General features: G+C 46.4%; 1 protein-coding gene across 50 annotated transcripts in view; it reads right to left on the bottom strand.

Annotated features, from left to right (window-relative positions):
* Positions 1-13,779: 13,779 nt before the first annotated feature.
* NFIA (nuclear factor I A) overlaps positions 13,780-17,856 on the bottom strand; it is a 331,976-nt gene continuing 327,899 nt past the window's right edge. For 49 of the 50 annotated variants that reach the window (XM_046944256.1, XM_046944258.1, XM_046944257.1 and 46 more), the window contains one exon: positions 13,781-17,856. This exon is cut by the window's right edge and continues 3,020 nt beyond it. The gene's annotated coding sequence lies outside the window, so the exon portion shown is untranslated. The other variant, NM_205273.2, reaches the window with a different exon arrangement.

The following is a 17,856-nucleotide window of genomic DNA, read 5'->3' as shown; positions in this document are numbered from 1 at the left end:
TCAGTTCATCAGTAACTAACACAAATCCAGTCTGCAAGTGCTGGATTATAGCTAGGGGAGGACTATGTTCTAAGCCGGGATTTGTAGGCACTAAATTTGTCGCTAAGACAATGAGCTGTCTCCCACGAGATGATAGCGGCTTCGTGATTTTATCTGGCCCATCCTTGGCCAGCAGTACTTAGCTGGGATTTTGATGACACAGGAACAGACAGTGTCAAGGGAAAAAACATGGAAAAGTGGCTCCTAATGCTCTGGCTGTCCAATTTTTTTCCTTCCTGAGCCACACCCCTGCACATGTCTTCTAATTCAGAAATCCCCTTCAGGCAAAGTAATTGTGCAATGACCATTTTACAAAGGCACTTGCAAGACCGGGCCCATATTCTGCCTCTAACTTCGTAGAAATTTCTCCCAAGAATAAAGTTATTCACATACTTAAGAGCTGATAGAATGAGTCCTTATGTGAGTCTTCATATTAGCCCCAAGACCGCCTAATACCTGGATTAAGCCTGTATGGTGATTAATGCCTGTTTACTATATCTGTTATCCCACTGCATTTTGCTCTTCAGCCTTGATTAAGCCCTTTGCTTTACCATTTAAAACGTCCTGCTTAACCTTCTGCTTACAAACGCACATAGTGCTGAGCTCTGCATTTTTAACTAGCACAAGTTCTACCATAAATAATAGCATTTAATTTTAAAGTGCAGCAGCCACAGTCACCACTTGATCAAATGACAAAGAACAGCAACAGCAAACCAGAGAGCACGGAATTTTTCACAACAAATATCTGCATTCACGTAAGAGAAAAAAATGCACCTTCCTGCTTCTGATTAGCACTTTCTGTGCAGTCCTTTATTGTGTATGTTTACAGAAAAAATATTATCAAGAATCTAAACACTGACTCTCTGTGATTTCCCCAAACATCTTTTGAAGGAGATAAACTAGATTAATCTCTCTTTACAAAGTTCCCACATGCAAGCTCACAGACACAGTAGCTTTACCTTCAAAAATAGAATGTGACTGTAGGCACTTATGCTAATCTCTTTTTTGGCAAATCAGCTTTTTTGTATTGAATCTTGCTTGATTGAATAGCACTGGAGCTGCCAGAGTAAATGCTATTATCAATGTACAGTAATTAAGGAAATAGTCCTTGTCACTCCAACAGTGTCCAGGCAGTGCCTTCTGTAATAAATGATAAAGAAATCTCCTCAAGGTGTACACAGAGGAGCAAGGGTGCTCTTGACATACAGCAAAGCCATGTGATGTTGAGTTGCAGGTAATGGGGAAACTGTAAATGCCCGTGGAGCTCATGTTAAATGCATGTTTGGCACTAAGCATCTAAGTAGCTGCTCGGCACTAAAACACGTAATTGTTTAATTTGTCGTGTAATTTCCTGACTCAGGGCAGTTGAGCATCTCTCAGTCCCCACCCTTAAAATATGTGCGAGAGGGAGCCGGGGGAGACCCTTCCATCAGTCAGAACTTCAAAGATCCTCTCCCCCTTCGGGCAGCAGCCTGCACAAATGATAAACCTTGCTGTAAGATCAACAGAGCAGGGCTCTGCCAAATCCATTTGGGGAGAGAATCTCAGTGAAAAGAACTTGTCATTCCTTCCCCCGCCCTTCCGTTTCACTTGAAACTTTGCAGCCCAGAAGTGCTGTGGTGGATCGCAGCTCCAGCAGCACCAAGGGGGGAGATTCCCCAAGGAGAAGGGAAAAAAACCTCTGGACATCTTGTGTTATCGCATGTACCAAGACATGCAAAACGCAGCAAAGTAGGGCAAATCTCAAGCAGGTAGCCCTGATCTGCAGTGCTGGAGCTCTCAGCTGCAGTCCCACGTTGAGATCATTGCAGTAAATGCTGTGGCCTGAGACATGCTGAGCTCTGCAGTTGGTAGCAAAGATCTCTGTCTGCCGAAGGTACACGCAGAAGATATGTTTCTTAATGGGCAATAAATAACAAGGGGAGGTATTTAATCAAGTGTGCTGGGAAATACTGCTCTTGCAAAACGATGTGCATGTCCAAGATACAGTGAACGCTCCCAGGGTCAGAAGGGAAGGGCAGAGGACTGTGAAGTGGGGCTGCTGAGCTTCATCCCCATGTTTGCAGGACTTGCACAGAAGGATTCCGGCCGCAATGCTCCTTTTCCCAGCAGCCTATGTCTTATCTAAACTCCGTATAAGAATTTTCATATTTCATAAATCTGTCAGTTTTGCTTGGGAGTCTGCTACGGGGATTTTAGCATTCTCCACAATGCCCCATTTTAATGCGGTGACATTCTGAAGGCTGGGCGTCGTAACCTCTCCATTACATCTTTGACACAATGAAGTGTCTCCTAAATAAAATAATTCAGAGGGATCGATCTGGTGAACCTCAGGGTGCACCTTTTCAATTATTTTTTAAAGATGGAAGTGTTTTGTGCATATTGAGCATGGGCTTCGTGGGAACGGGAGGGAATGCTGAAAACAGACTTGTGATTTCAGCACGACCGCAAACTTAGCGCCACTGTTTCCAGGCCTCTTCTCTGTTGTATGTAAAACATTAATGTTCTACGTATTGTTCCAAAGGATTTGTTTTATAAATGCCCCCAGCTCGACCTTCAGAACTGTCTGTTTGAATCTGAGCAGAAGTGCGCTGGTCAGAATTCAAAAAAATTATAGCACAGGCAGCGGGTTTTTTAATTGAGGCATGCCAAATACCAAAGGCAGATGCTTTTTCATTCTGTAGCTCCTGGATACGCATTCTACTTTTCGGTTTCAAGGACAAAGGAAACACTTATCCAATTAGATGAGGCATGAGATTGTGACATACGGGCTCTTTCCTTAAATAAAAAAAATGTTGGAAAAAGATATTTGACCCTAAGTCAATAAGTGCTATTAAAATAATGAATACTCCATAAATCCAACCGTACATGCAGCTCGTATTAAGCGCTGTTCTGTTTTTGTTGCTAAGAGGGCTGTGAGACTGCCTGGGATAAAGCCCCACACAAGTTTCTTGTCCAAATCGCATTTTAAAGGCCTTACTTTTAAAATAGGATATACAAAAGTGTAAGCCAATTAAATTGCCAGGCAGTCTTCTGCTATCTTCTCACGTTTGACATCTCTATCAAGGCAGTTAGATGATACCAAACACGGTGCGGTTGTCAGAGCTGCTGAATTTCCCCCACGTGCTCAGAATGATTCGCTTGCTCCTCTTAAAACACTCGTAGAAGCCCAATTTTTTAATAGCAGCATGGTTGGTCCAAGGTAGCACTGCTTTTGGGTGGCATCAAGAGGGAATGGTCAATGGTTTGGATGGATCCCACCTGAAGCGTGCAAGGAGTGTCCCATACCTCTGCAGTAAGGGAGATGCACTGAGGTCTGTGTCGTTCACACCCTTTTCCTTTGTTGTCTCAAGATGGGCAACAGCTGTGTTCCAAAATAATCACAGCTCTCCAGACACTGTGCCATCCCTGGAGGTGCCCAAGGCCATGGATGGGGCCTGGGGCAGCCTGAGCTGGTGGGTGGCAGCCCTGCCCATAGCAGGGGTTGGAACCAGGCAGGTTTTAATGTCCCTTCCAACCTGACCATGCTGTGATTCTAGTTTGAGCTTCAGTGTTTGTTGTACTCTTCAGTCACTGAACTACTGGCCAATAATTGTTGTGAGGCTCTGATCCTCCAGAAGAGTGAGGAGCCACCTCCACCCTCAGTTTATGGCTCATGAAGTTTGTTTTGCTGAAATGATTAGAATTCATGTCATCAAAGGTGCATGATGGACTTGAGTCTCAGGTGCTGGGAATTAACGTTGCCCACTGAAATTACTGACATTGGTTTCCAATCTGTCCTTTTTCACATGGCGCTGCTTAAAGCAAACCAAAAGCAAAGTATGTAATCAAACTGGGTTTGGGCTGAGTGATACTGAAACAAATGGAAGTGATTGTAATAATCACTGTTGTTCCCCTGGCCAAGTCCGAATGCCATTCTGATTTCATTCTACTTTGATTGCTGTATCTGATCCATTGCTGCATTCCTCCTGCCATAAGCTCCTGAAGAACTATTAGCTACACGTGACATCTAACAGAGCTCCTCACCACGATGTTCTGGTACAATTCAGCATGCTCAGGCCCCCATTCAGCCCCCCTGAGGAGCAGCAAAACCCACCTGGCCCACTGCCTTTCTCCAGTCTCTTCACCCAGACAGAAGTCACCAAAATCATCTCCATGTGAGCACCCATCGCAAGCAATGCCACCTCTCCCACAAGCCAACCCCTCCTGCAACCACCTCCCCATTGCTTCTGGGAGAGCTTTCACAGAGCTCCCTATTTCCGCAGCTCATACACCCATAAAAACCAGCCAGAATACAGCGAGGTGAGGAAGAAACTCCATGAATTTTCATCATGTTGGTATTTCTGGCACAATTTACATTACTTTCATGACTATGCCCCAACCAGTAGGAGCAATAAATACCCTGCACAAAGCTCAGATTGCAACGGATGGGAGAGGAAGCAGCGCCCTGAAAGGTGTCACATTCTGGAAACCTGACCCAGGAAGCGTGATCCACAATTAACAAGATGGGTAAAGGAGTTGCTGGGTCTTAGCAAAGCCCTCTGATTATCATAAAGCAAAAGCAGGTGCCAAGCAGTTCTAAAGCATCCCATGTATCATCAATGATTTTGCTGTTGATATTAAGAATTCAAAGAGGTGCTATTAGCATTCCGGGCAGCGAGGGAGCAGATCTATAGCATGCCTCTCAATAAATACGACACTGCAGTAAACTTCTTTAGCACTTTGCAATTCACATCTGATCTCTGCTGACCTTTTTTTTCTCCTAATTAAACCTTTAGCTTGCAAATGAGCCATTTCCTACTTAAAACCAGTATATGGCAAAGGAGGAAGCCTTACCCACAACTTACAGGAGTGACTGCTGACTTCACTGTCTGTCACAACTTTTTCTAACTGATCCCAGCTTGAATATAATTGGACCAACAACTTTCTCCTAGGTGAACACACCTAAGACAGTGCTTAGAAGAATGAGAAAGGATGGGGATTATCTGGGATGAGCATGCAGCAAAGCGTTGAGCTGCAGCCCTCAGGAGATCAGATATACTTTGGGCTGCACCATGTCCAGCTCTGCATGACCTGTTGAATCCCTATCCCTTTTCTATGCACACGCTACCACATCACCAACAGAGATGTTGAACAGAATTGCAGTACTCACCCTTGAGAAGCACCATGTGTCACCAGCCTTCCCCTGGACCTGGAGCTGTCGGCTCAGAGAAAGCCTCCAACAAGCAGCCAGCTAAGCCATAAAGCCTTTCCCCACCCACCTGGGGCAATTAGAAGCCCATGGGATACAGCTGATGGCTCCAGCACATCTCCAGCTGGTGTTCCTCAAGGCTGTGGTGGGGGTGGGGAGAGGGTCATGCTGAGCTACCACTCACACTTAAATGAGAAAGCTTCCACAAATGCCTTCACTCTGACAAAGTACTATCATTGTAGGGAACAATTTCTCTACCAAACACTTGAAGCAGACCCCGTTTTCAAGGTTTCTTTTTCTCGCACAAGACACCTGGAGGCTTTTTCCATGCAAGCCCCGTGCCTGCTGGCAGCCCTGCAAGCTGCAGCTGAGTATCTCCAGCAAAGACCAAAGCACTGTTGTGCTGCTAAAATGCCCCCCAAATTATGTTATTTCCACACAAGCTTGAGGCCATTTCCACAGAGGCACCCCAGCCCCATGCTGCTTTGCTCTTCTTCATTACTGCCTTAATGCTGCCTTAGGGATACCAGTGCTGCAGCCATTCAGTCCCATGGAACCTCAGCAAGGAGCTGTGCCCGTCCATCATTTCACCACACTGCACCTCTTCCCTTGGTGACACCAAGGAGCACTGGGGGATTTTGCAGCTCCCAGTGCTGCTCTTCCCACACACCTGTGTTTTTCAGCCAGAGCAGCAGACAGACAGATAGACAGACAGCCTGTGTCTCACATGTCTGATTCATTTACAAATAAAACATCCTCAAAATGCAACGGTAAGGCTGTGAAGGAGGGGACGTGCACAGTGATGTGGGATCTCTACCAGGTAGGCATCCTGGACGGGGAAATACTGGCAAAAGAGATCTTCCCAAGACAGGCAGCACTTGGGGTAGCTCAGGCATGTGGTGCTGAGGGAGCAGGGGGCTCGTGGTAGGATGTACACGTAGGACCTTGGTGCTGTCATTCCTGTTCTTTTGCAAAGGGTTAAATCCTCGCATGGAGAAACCGATGTCTTTCAGCACCCCAAGGCTGCAGCAAGGACTCCCTGTGGATGGGATGGGATACAAGCTCCCCAGTCACAAACCTGAGGTCACTGTGACCCTATCAGGTCCCCATGAGAGCCCCAGTGCCCCCCGTCCAGTCCCGGACACCACGCCGCAGCACGGCACAGCCCGGCTCATCGGCTCAGGAGGGCAAAAACGATTAACGGGAAATCAATGGGAATAAAACGCTCCCTCCTGCCGCAGTACACAATTCACTCCTGCCGACAGCCGTCCCCGCACTGCAGGGAAACGCGCCGCAGCGCCGGGCAGCGACTGGGGCCGGGGCTCCTGCAACTCTGCAGGCAAACCAAGGGCGCAAGGCTCCCGCGGCCATCCCCGCTCTTGGACGGCCATAAAAGTTTGCAGAGGCTCCGCCACCCCACAGCCACGTGAGCAACGTGGGGAGAGGAATATTCTCCTCCTTCCATTAGCTCCTTTCAAACAGGCTGGAAAGAAAGGAGGGGGGAAATTCCCCGGCAATATCCAGCGAAAGGACAAAATAATGAGAAAGCCATGAATCATGTTGCTTTTCTGGACTTCGATACAAAAGGCCTTGTTCTCCCCGAGAGCCGCCGGCAGCGCACGTTTGCGGCACTAAATAAAAAGTATCCTTGGGGGGGAAAAAAATCTGCTGTGAAGTAATTTAATTCTGGCCGGCTAGCTGGATCAAACCCCTATTTGCTAGAAAAGTGGCCGAAATGTGCAGCTTAATGGAATATTGGGCTGTGTAATGGTGGGTGTGGAGGTCTCTCGGTGCAGGATGCGGTGCGGGAGCTGCTGGGGGCCGATACCATATAAAACCCATAACAAATTAAGAAATGAACATTTTATTAAATGAGTAGCCAAGATGAGTTCAGGCACAGCTTTGGGAAAGGCAGCTTTGGGACAGGCCGAAGGACTGGACCCATGACGAGTGCTTTATGGCCAAGGCCCGGTGCCATGTCCACCAACATGGCCAACGTTCACACAGTGTTGGTCACTGGTGCTCCCCCATTGTTCCTGCACGTTCTCTGTCTGCAGGTCACAGAACCACAGAACCACAGGGGTTGGGAGGGATTTTTGCACTCCTCCAGTCCAACCCCCCTACAGAAGTTCCCTGCAGCAGCTGCACAGGAACATGTCCAGGTGAGTTTGGATCTCTCCAAAGAAGGAGGGTCCCCCACCATTATGGGCAGCTATGCCGGGATTCTGCTGTCTCGCAGTAAAGTTCTTCCTCATGTTTATATGGAACTTCTGTGTTCAACTTTGTGCCCATTATCCCTTGTCCTGTTGCTCGGCACCACTAAACAGAGCCCAGCCCCATCCTCCTGACCCCCACCATTAGATATTGATCAACACTGATCAGATCCCCCTCAGCCTTCTCCTCCCCATGTGCACAGCCCAGGGGCTCTCAGTCTATCCCCATCAGGAGGTGCTCCAGGCCCCCACCATCTTTGTGTGCTCTGCTGGGCTCTCCAGCAGTTCCCTGTCTGCTTTGAACTGGGAAGCCCTATGCTGGGTGCAGCACTCCAGCTGTGCTCTCCCCAGGGCAGAGTAGAGGGGAGGAGCACCTCCCTCACCTGCTGACCATGCTTACCTCAGGTCCCATTGGCCTTCATGGTCACCAGGGCACACTGCTGCCTTGTTGCCAGCTGCCGACCAACCGCTGATCAGCCCTTGGTCAACCACTGGTCAACCGCTGGTCAACCAGAGCACCCAGGATTGTGGTATGGTGGTGCCAGCCCAGTGCTGACTCCTGCTGCCGCTGGCCTGCGGCAGGGCTGGGCGCCGGCCCTGCTGGCATTGGCTGCAGACAGCACCAAATGCTGCGTGTCGTTCATCTGGCACATTTTAGCTGTAATTGCAACAGCCTGAACTACCACACGTTTTTATGTGCTGATATTTCATGACATTTTATGTACATAATCTGCATATGTTATTTTTAGAAAACTTTCTCTCTGGGACAGCCTCATGTGCTCCACATCTTGTTTCCATGAGCATGTGCTGCAATTGAGAGCTTTTGGATTTTTTCCCCTTCTTTTCCCCCTGTCAGAATCATTTTCTGACTCGCAGAAGCGACACACAGAACATAATATTTTTCTTTCTTTTCATGAGCATGCTTTAGAGAGAATAATAATAATAAAAAAAAGGGAGTGTGGGGACAAGAGTAAAAGGGTAAAGTAAAAGGGTAGATTTAGATTGGATGCCAGGAAGAAATTCTTCCCCACGAGGGCAGTGAGGCCCAGGCACTGCTGCCCAGAGCAGTGTGGATGCCCCATCCCTGGCAGTGCCCAAGGCCATGGACAGGACTTTGGGCACCTGAGCCCATGGCAGGGGACGGGACTGTGTGGATTTTACAATTTCTTCTGACCCAAACCAGCCTGTGGTTTTATGGTTCTAGAGCCCCAGCAGATATGGGGCAGTTGTCCAAAGTCAGTCAGACGAGGTGCTGAACTTGGGGCGTTCTTTGGCCCCACAGTGCTATGGTTGGGAGGAGCAATGCCCTGTGCTCAGGCCTGCATGGTGAAACATGGCAGGGACGCATTGAGCCCTGCAGATCTGCTTAATGATCACTTGAAGCAACGCAAGCCCTTCTTCAGAGCCCGCTTCGCGTCCTGACGAAGAAATAAAATAAACATTTGGTAACACACGCAGCATATGGTTATTGTTTGCTGCAAGGACAGGGGAAAACATTACTCCACAACGTGGCAAAAAGGCTGCAGCTGCAATATCGCATTACAGCACTGTGCTTTATTCAATAAGGGCCGGGGCTGTGTGGCAGAGCTCCCCTCAGGGCGGTCGGGGGCCCCGGGCCGCCGTGCTGTGGCGGCGGGCATGTGCCGTTCGTTAGCGCTGGAATCTGGTTTCAATTCGGTCGCTTCAGATTTTATTTTCACAGTGACTCATTAGTCACCCAATGTTGACAAGCAGTTGTAAGGGTGCCATCTCCCTCATTGTTTATAGGCAAGTGCAGCGCCCAAAATGATTTATTTGGGCTTTAATTAAAATTTGCGGAGAGAGCAGTGATTTTTAGCAGCGCCGTTTCTAATTTGTGGTCTCGGGGAAAGGAAAAAATGAAAAATAGAAATCGATAACCTCACCCCATTGGGTGTGCTCATCGTCACCTGGGGCACCGGGCGGCCTCGGGACCCCCGCGTGGCACTGGGATGGGTTCAGCACTGCCCTGCGGTGGGGCTGGCACTGCGGCCTTGGGGTACGGCACACCTCTGGAGCAAGGAAATCAGGCAAAAATGGGAACATGGGGCTTTGCTTTGTGGCAAGGCCAACCTCTGTGATAGCGCCTGCAAGCAGCAAAGCAATAGATGTTCTCATTAACTTATTTGTGACTCCGAGAAGAAAGCAGAGGAAGGACTAGTAGCTGCAGCTGGCAGAGCTTTGGGGTCACTGCTGAGTGCCCTGTGCCCATCCCCAAAGTTCCCTGTGTGCTGTCTGAAGGGACACCTCCATGTTCCACGTGGCACCAGATGTGTTTCTGAAAGTTGCAATAATGTTCTCCCTGAATTGTGAAAGTTGTGAGCCTTTCCTGGCCTAATACCATGGCTCAGAGAAATCCCTGCTATTACCTGATGTAAATATATATTAATTAAAGCACTTTGGAAATGCAGAGTATTGACCTAACAGGCCATAATGGCTCTTCTTGAGCAATCATAATCTATCATTCCGATGCATGTTTAGGGCACTAGTTTTCAGGAGGTGCGTTATTGACCTGCTGCTCCTGGTGGTTTCCTCCTGCTGCATGAACCTTTCTGTGGCGTGGGGCTGCCATGCAAATGTTTGTGTCCTTCCCTCATGCTGGGAAACAACTGGGGTCCAGGTGGGCATCTATAATGAAGATAACAAACGTGATTCGATGCATCTTGCCCCCACCTTGCTCATGGCAAGGGTTGGAACAGGATGGACCTTGAGGTCCCTTCCAAACAAACCTTTCTAAGATTCTATCAAGCAGAGGAAGAGACAAAACCTACCCTCCTGGTGCCAAAAACAGAGTTTGGGGATGAACAGTAACATGTGTTCAGAAAGTGGAGAGGGGATTTCCACAGCTGGGCTTAGAAGGTGCCATCCCCATCAGTGGCAGAGGCTTAACCACACGCTGGGGACCAGAGGCTTTTACACCTGCTGGAACAAGAGCTTTGACACCATGCTGGGGAGAACCAAAGCACTTTGTTGGCTTTCGAGTGATTTAAGGTCAAAGAAGCCATGGCCAAAAGCCTCCCACCTGCTCTGGGCTGCAGAGAAACATGGGCTGAGCTTGCTGCTTCCTTCCCACCAGGGACACCGGGAACAAAATATTTATCTGTAAAAGAAAAACTTTGTGCTTTCCAGTGGTGGAAACCCTTTTCAAATAAAGCACCCATCTCCTGGGACTTACACCTTCTAATTTAATTTTCCCCTAAATCAAACAGTGTATTAATCCCCAATAGAAAACATGTTCCAGTTGCACAAACAATATTTAAATGGTATAATAGGGACATCTTTTATAAATACTTCTAACAAATCCTGAAAGAAATGAGTGTGTTGGGCTATAATTAATAGAAATGCCAAGTGCCAGCTAACCAGGAAAACTCCAACATCATAAATCTGTCCCGAGCTTTCTCACACATGCTGATGGATGGGTACTCGGAGCTTAAATATTTAACAATCAATAATTCAAATACCTTTCCTACCCTATTAAATTTGTCACGTTTATAAATAAATGCAATATTTAGCTGAATTTTCTGTAAAACTCGTGCGTCTCCCCCCAGTAGCAGAATGTACCATTTTGGAAGATGGGAGCATCGTTGTATGGCTGCAGAGAAGAGCACTCAGGGAGATGTGCAGCACTGCTCACCCTCCTGCCCAGAGCCAGGTGCCACCACCTAAATTCCCATCCACTGCATCCCAAACTTGTGCCATTGGCCGCGTTGCATCCTCTCCCCGCAGCACACAGGGGTTAAGAGCATTTTGGGATATTTCCCATCCCATTGGTCATAGTTTTTGCACATGCCAGCCCAATTAACAAGGGGGGGGAAAAGAAGACACCAGGTTATGAAATTTCTGTAGGGTAATAATGAACAATAGGGAAAAAGATTAAACCCCATATAACAAAATAGTTGGCTGCGTCTCCATTCTAATAGGTTTGGATAATGCAATATGCAGGCAGGTATGATGTCGTATGAATCACATTTATAGGAACATTTTCCAATTTCTTTGCTGCCTAAGGCAGGGAGTTGCCATTCATTTCTCACAGATTAATATTTCTTTGTCAAAAGAGGTGGGTTATGGTCGGTGCTCGTGAGTGGTTTGTGTCCCAGGTGGGCAGGGTTTGTGCTGGGGCCGGAGCAGGTTTGGTGCTGCAAGCACAGTGAGTTTTGCTTCTTGGTTGTGCCCCAGTGGCTGCATGCAGTCCAGGACTAGGCCCAGCACAAGTGACATAAGCAGAGGGTGCAGTCAATCCCTGAGAAAAGAGTGGGCTTGGGTTCAGCCTGGATCACAGTTCTGATTTGCCTCTGCCTCTTGGAAGGGAAGAGAAGGGTGGGAACAAATGTGAAGGTCCAACATTGGTAAGCACAAGGCCATCCCATGGCCAAAAATAATAATAACAAAAATGGTGCATGTTGCTGGTTTTCAGCCCACCTCCCTGTTTCCAAGGTGTGGGGAGTTGAGGAGGACTGCATGGTTCATCTGGGAGCAGCTAGGCACCAAACCCAGGGACTGGGAGAACCAACGCAGCAACAGTGGAGAACCTGCAAGTGGTTTCTGTCCCCTGAGCACCCGCTGATCCTGCAGAGCACCAGAGCCCTCTCAGATGTCCCACATTTAAACCAAGGATGTGAAGTACCAATACAGCTGCCCATGCACAAGGGAGGTGTGGGGCACTGAGGGCCCTGGGCCCTGCGCCGTGGGAGAGTGCATCTCCATTGCATAAATCTCAGTTGTGAATTTATTGCCATAATTTATCAGCTCATGTTGCTGAATGGCCAAGTAGTTAATTTTGAAATGAAGTGGTGCTATTTTCATTAATACCCTTGTGCTAACTACCTATCAAAACACTCGGAGGCAATTAATACCATGTTGCTGAAGGACCAAACCGATAAATATTTCCAGTCTCAGCTTGTCTGCAGCAGATGAAAGGCATCAGACTATCCTGCTGACGTGCTCACACCCCCTAGCCTCTCCCCTTCCATACTATCGGGAACTCTTACATTTAAGGAAGAGAAGCAGTAGTCAGATTTGCCACTGATGTCAGTTTAAAGGGCTGCTCTTTTGTGACGTGTAAGCAATCCCTTTGGGATATCTTTGTGATAAGTAAGATGGAAAATTTCTGAAGATTATACAGCATTGATAACAAAAAAGTTGGACACAACCTCATTTGGGGAAGGAAAGGTGGAAACACCATATGAATGCTTTCTCACCACTGCTCTGTCTGCCTCTGTGTCATGCGGGGAGGAGAAACACAGGCTGCCACTGGTAGCCAACTGGAGCTTGAAGCCTGTATTTCTTCCATTCTTTAGTGAAAAATGAAATGGTGACAAATGAAACCTCATGTGTATTTGTGAGGTCCCATCCGTGTTGCCCACAAAGGGTGTGTTTCTCACCATGCCCAGCACGCACCCACATCAGAGATTGAATATTAGGGGAAATTTCTTCTCCATAGAGCATTCAGGCACTGGCACAGCTGCCCAGGTTGTGGGGGGGTCACTGTCCCTGGGGGTGTTCAGAGCTGTGTGGTTGTGGTGCTTGGGGACATTGCTTGGCACTGCCCCGACTCTTTCCATCAGCCCTGGGGTGTGCCTCCTGTCCTAATGCCACAGAGAGCTGCTGACCAGGACAAGGCCAGAGGCGCAATGAGGGGCACCAAGGGGACCGCAAAGGACGGTGACATTAAATTTGTGCATGGCCCAAACCTCCCGTCCTGTTCATGTAGCCCAGACTGAAATCAGGTGGAAGTGTCAGAAGAGAAATACCAGTGCTTTGTGAGCTGCTAGTATAAGAAAGCATCAGTTTTCCCCAAAAGAGAATGGAAGAGCTGCCCAGGGCAGGGCTGTGTGCCCAGGTGTCCACTTCCCCTGTTCTTGCAGAGCTGCCCATCAGCGCCAGTGCCGCCTTTGAAGCAGAGAATGGGCAGAATTTCTTAAATGCAAGAAATTACTTTCTGCAAATGTTAACTTCTGCACCCATCTTTTAAGGAAAAGGTGTCACATGATGACAGACTTGAAGTGCAGTAAAGAAAACTATTTTCTGCCCAACACTCAGAGAAGCCTTGCAGGGAGGTGCCGCGATGATCAGAGCGTGGCTGCACAGATGAGCTTCGGGAGCACGGTGACATCCCCCACTCCACTCCACTGCACCTAGCGATACACGCACAAGGAATTAATCTCAGTTCATTGTTATGAGGTGCAGCCAGGTCCGGGCTCAGCGCCGATGGGTTCCACAAAAACCCACAGCCGCAATTCAGGGCCCCCACAGCACAGAGACGCAGCAGCCCCGCGTTCGCGCCCAGTCCCTGGGCGAAGGAAATAACAACACGGCCCGGTAGCATTAGCAATTTTTTATTTTCCTTTTTTGTTGCATAGGAAATGCAGTACTTGCTTCCAGTAATTGTATTGTAATGTGAGAAGGTGGTAGCACTAATGGTTGAATACAAGAGTTAAACTAATCCACACCAGCTCAAAAAACCTGCGGAGACTTAGTTGAATAAGAATGGATGCCCACAGTGATTCTCAACCAATTACAATTTTTTTCACAGAACACAGTAAAACTAAAATGGTAACTATGAGAGTCAATACAAGTATACTAGAGGCACGAGGGGCCTGACTCATAAAAAAATGAACACGACATGGTATTAACACGGGTGTCAAGTGAATTTGCAGCAGATCTTTCCCGCGGCCAGTGGAAATTTTAGTGCCCCGGATTGAAAAGTGACACCGAGGGACTCGGCTGGACCAGGCTCAGAAAGCGGCTGGGGCTGGGGCTGAGCTCGGCCATGGGGGAAACCGCGGAGCCACCCAACGTGGGGACCGCTCCTGGTGGCATTCCCAAAGCCAGGAATCCTGCAGCCTTTCCCCAAGGGCCGCCCGCAGTGGCGAGGCAGGTGCTAAGCTGGGGACGCTTCCTACCATGCTCCATCTAGAAACTCATCTTCGTTTTTTCCCCTCATATTAATTTGTGGATGCAGATAAAAGGGGGAATTTCACTGACACAATTGTTTTTGTTCATGCTCGAGCATAGAAGATTAACTAAGTGGAAAACAGTCTTCCCTAAAAAAAAGCGTACAAAGTACAAAAGTTCACACTGTATACAAGTGTTGTCCTTTACGAAGGTTTTCTCTAGAGCTCAGAGGTAGCAATCTAGCGTATTTTTCTGGTACAGACAAAATGTCCCTTGCCATCAAATAGCATTGTACCACGAAGTGACGGAACCCTGCCAGGGCTGGAGCGCGGCTTCGGGGCCCCGCCGCTCTCGGCTCCGTCTCCACATCCACTCGCATGGATTTTGTTCAGAGTTTGGGAGGTGGAGAGGGGAAGGGGAGGGAGAGGAGCGAGGGCTGCGGGGGGAGGCCCGGCCAGAGTGCACTAGGGAGAGAGGGAGCCCCAATTTGGACGAGAAAAGCCCACCAGAGTCCCGTGTTAATAGCAACTGAGCTTTTATGAATCGGGCCCAAAGTTTGTACAGAGTTTGTTTGAAGAAAAATATTGCAACTGTGCATGAAACTAAACAACCACATGAGGTTTTTTTTTTTTTTTTCTTTTTTTTTCTTTTCTTTTTTTTTTTTTTTTAAAGGGTTTTTCTTCTATATGAGGAAGTCTGGTGTGAAGAAGGGTCAAGCATGGGTACCTGGTTAACCGCTGCCCATTAAGAAATCTCCCGCGAGATGAGCTCCATCTCGTCTGTGGGGTTAAAGGACCGTCCCTTCAATTTGAACTTTAAGGGATGTTCTTCAGAGCAAGCTCTGCAATTCTTAGGGTAGCTTTTCGAGACGAAAATCTTACCAGGCACGGATTTCTGGTCTCAAACACCATGTCCTGCCCTCTAGGGAAAAAAAAAAAAAAAAAAAAGGAAAAAAAAAAAGAAAAAAAAAGAAAAAAAAAAAAGAAAAAAAAAACCAAAACACAAGTAATACTGAATTTAAGTAAATGTATACCTCCAAAATACTGAAAACACCCCAAATCAAGAAAAGACAGAATTTGCGTTCTCAGTGAAATATCTTTAAACCTATCTGACAAGAACCAAGTCAGAAAAAAAGACTAACATAACTTTGAGTAATATTCATACAGCTACTAAGCATTATGGAATAGCATGCATTAATATTGTACGGTTATTTTACATCACCTATATCAGAAGGTTCTGACAGACAGCGAAGGCTACCGGTGTAGAAAAATCTTACTTCAGAAGAGCAATATAATACAGATTTCACAGGCACTACATTTTAATATATCAGGTATTATGCTGGTTTTCTTATAATTCTTTCTGTCCTAAAGCTGGCATTATAACAATGACCAAAAAGGCAAGGATCGAAGTAAACGGAAAGTAGATACCAAAGTCGATATATTCTTTTCTTTTTTTTTTTTTTTTCAGATAGATTAGTGCATAGTTTTCATGCAGATAAACACTGCTATGCATTTACATTGTTGGAAAGCAGAGTGAATTGAGCCCAAGTTGTCACATTTTTGTAAATCATTTTGCCAGCCTGTAATAGCACCATGTAATGGATTTGCATTAAACATTAAATTGATTTCAGAATTGGTGACACAGTATTCACTACAGTTAAGTGCTATGGAATAGCTTCAATGTTACCTGCTATATATCAAAGCAATTTTCATCCCACTGCTTTTTTATTGGAAAAAATAAAAGGAAAATGTACTCGATACTAATTAGACTATTGCGCAGCCTTGGACTTGATGATGGCATAGCTGGGTTTACTGTCAAACAGTAATACATGCATTGACTTCAAGACAAAATTGGCATTGTAAGCTTGATTTAATGAAAATCCTGCCTAGCAGGCAGTGTTAACTTCACAAGACCTGCCTCTGACAGACCTCATGAGGTTGGTTTTGTTGTTTGGATATTGTTTAGGTGCCATTGAAGCTCTCCTTACATTGTCATGCCGGTTATGGTTTTAATTTTGTTCGATGGAGGCCTTCTACCAAAAAAAAAAAAAAAAAAAAAAAAAAAAAAAAAAAAAAAAAAAGATATTTCCAGAGACACAATGCGAAGAAGTACGATATTAAACTGACATTCTTAAAAAAAAAAAAAATAATAATAATTCACCACAAGGAAAAAAAAAAAACCTGTTTTAGGCTATGTATCTGGGTTTTCTCGTATTTTTGTACAGTAAGTATTTTATAACACTGTTACTACAAAGCTGCAAATATATGGAACAAAGAGAAATAGAGAAAGAAGAAAAAAAAAACAACGTTAGAGGGATTTTGCATATTCCTGTGGGCTGACTGAATACTGCGGAGTCAGAGAACTTGGTGGTTCCTTCCCCTGCGACCCTATTTAGGGGGATCACAGCAGAGACAAAGTGTACCATGGCTGCCTAACTTGAAGCCCGTAAGGTTTCATTAAGAAAGGAAGAGGAATAAATAATGGCATCGCTGGGGTGTGCGGCATGATAAAAGCAAGTGCCCTAGTTCAAAAAGAGGAAAAAAAAGAAAGGAATTAACTGGCAAAGTCAATTCGCGCTAAGCAATTTCTAGGTCTTTCAATTTGGATGGGTGGGTGGGTGGATGAATGCAGGGCAGAGGATTTGTGCGTCTGACAACTTCTGCAGAGAAGGAGACGGGAGAGGGGGTGGGGCTGGGAGGGGGGGAGTGTGGGGGGGAAAAAGTTGTTCGCGTGTCCCAGAGCCCACGGATGGACCCCCCGGGGCCGAGGGGCCGCCCGCACACGGCCTCTGCACCTGCATGGCGGCTCTGCAGCGGGCTGAGCAAAAAGGGGACTGCGCGGGGATTGCTCTCCAACCCCGGCGGGCCGACGGCCCTGACCGCCTCGCTCATGTTTTAAAGCCTTTAAAACATTTCTGTTTTTCTTTTTTCTCGCCATTCTGCTCAGAATTCCCTAACTTTAGCGTCATCAAACTTAATATGACAAAATACCTTCAAAAATACAGCATACCTGTAATGTCCATTTACAATGGTTCTTCAGTAGCCTATACTTCTCAAGCATAGGAATATGCTATACCATTGAGAGAAGAAAAATAACTGTATTTAAATACATACAAAAAAAGGAAACGGGAAAGTTTTTAACTTAAATCCAGTTCCCAAAGGAAAAAAAAAAAAAAAAAAAAAAAGCAATTCTATGAACGCTGCCTTTATAACGAACAATCAGAAATTCCACTAAGCTAATTTGACAGAAATTTTTCCTCATTTAAACAACATTACAAAAGTCCTGCATTATAAAATAGGGTAGAATAAATCAGTGTAATCAATAAAACTATACAACATACAAATTACATATCTTCTGAGTGGGCAGTTTAATTCTCTCTCTTTGCAGCCATGACTACAACATGCTCACTAAAAACAACTAACTGCCCAAACTATTGCTTAGTTTGTTTTGTTTAAAAAAGGGTGCAATTTTATTGTATGTACAACCAATTTACTGGTAATA

Source organism: Gallus gallus, chromosome 8, assembly GCF_016699485.2.
Source record: "Gallus gallus isolate bGalGal1 chromosome 8, bGalGal1.mat.broiler.GRCg7b, whole genome shotgun sequence".
Taxonomy (NCBI): Eukaryota; Metazoa; Chordata; class Aves; order Galliformes; family Phasianidae; genus Gallus; species Gallus gallus.
The sequence above is the reverse complement of the archived record's forward strand: the minus strand, read 5'-3'. Positions and strand labels throughout refer to the sequence as shown.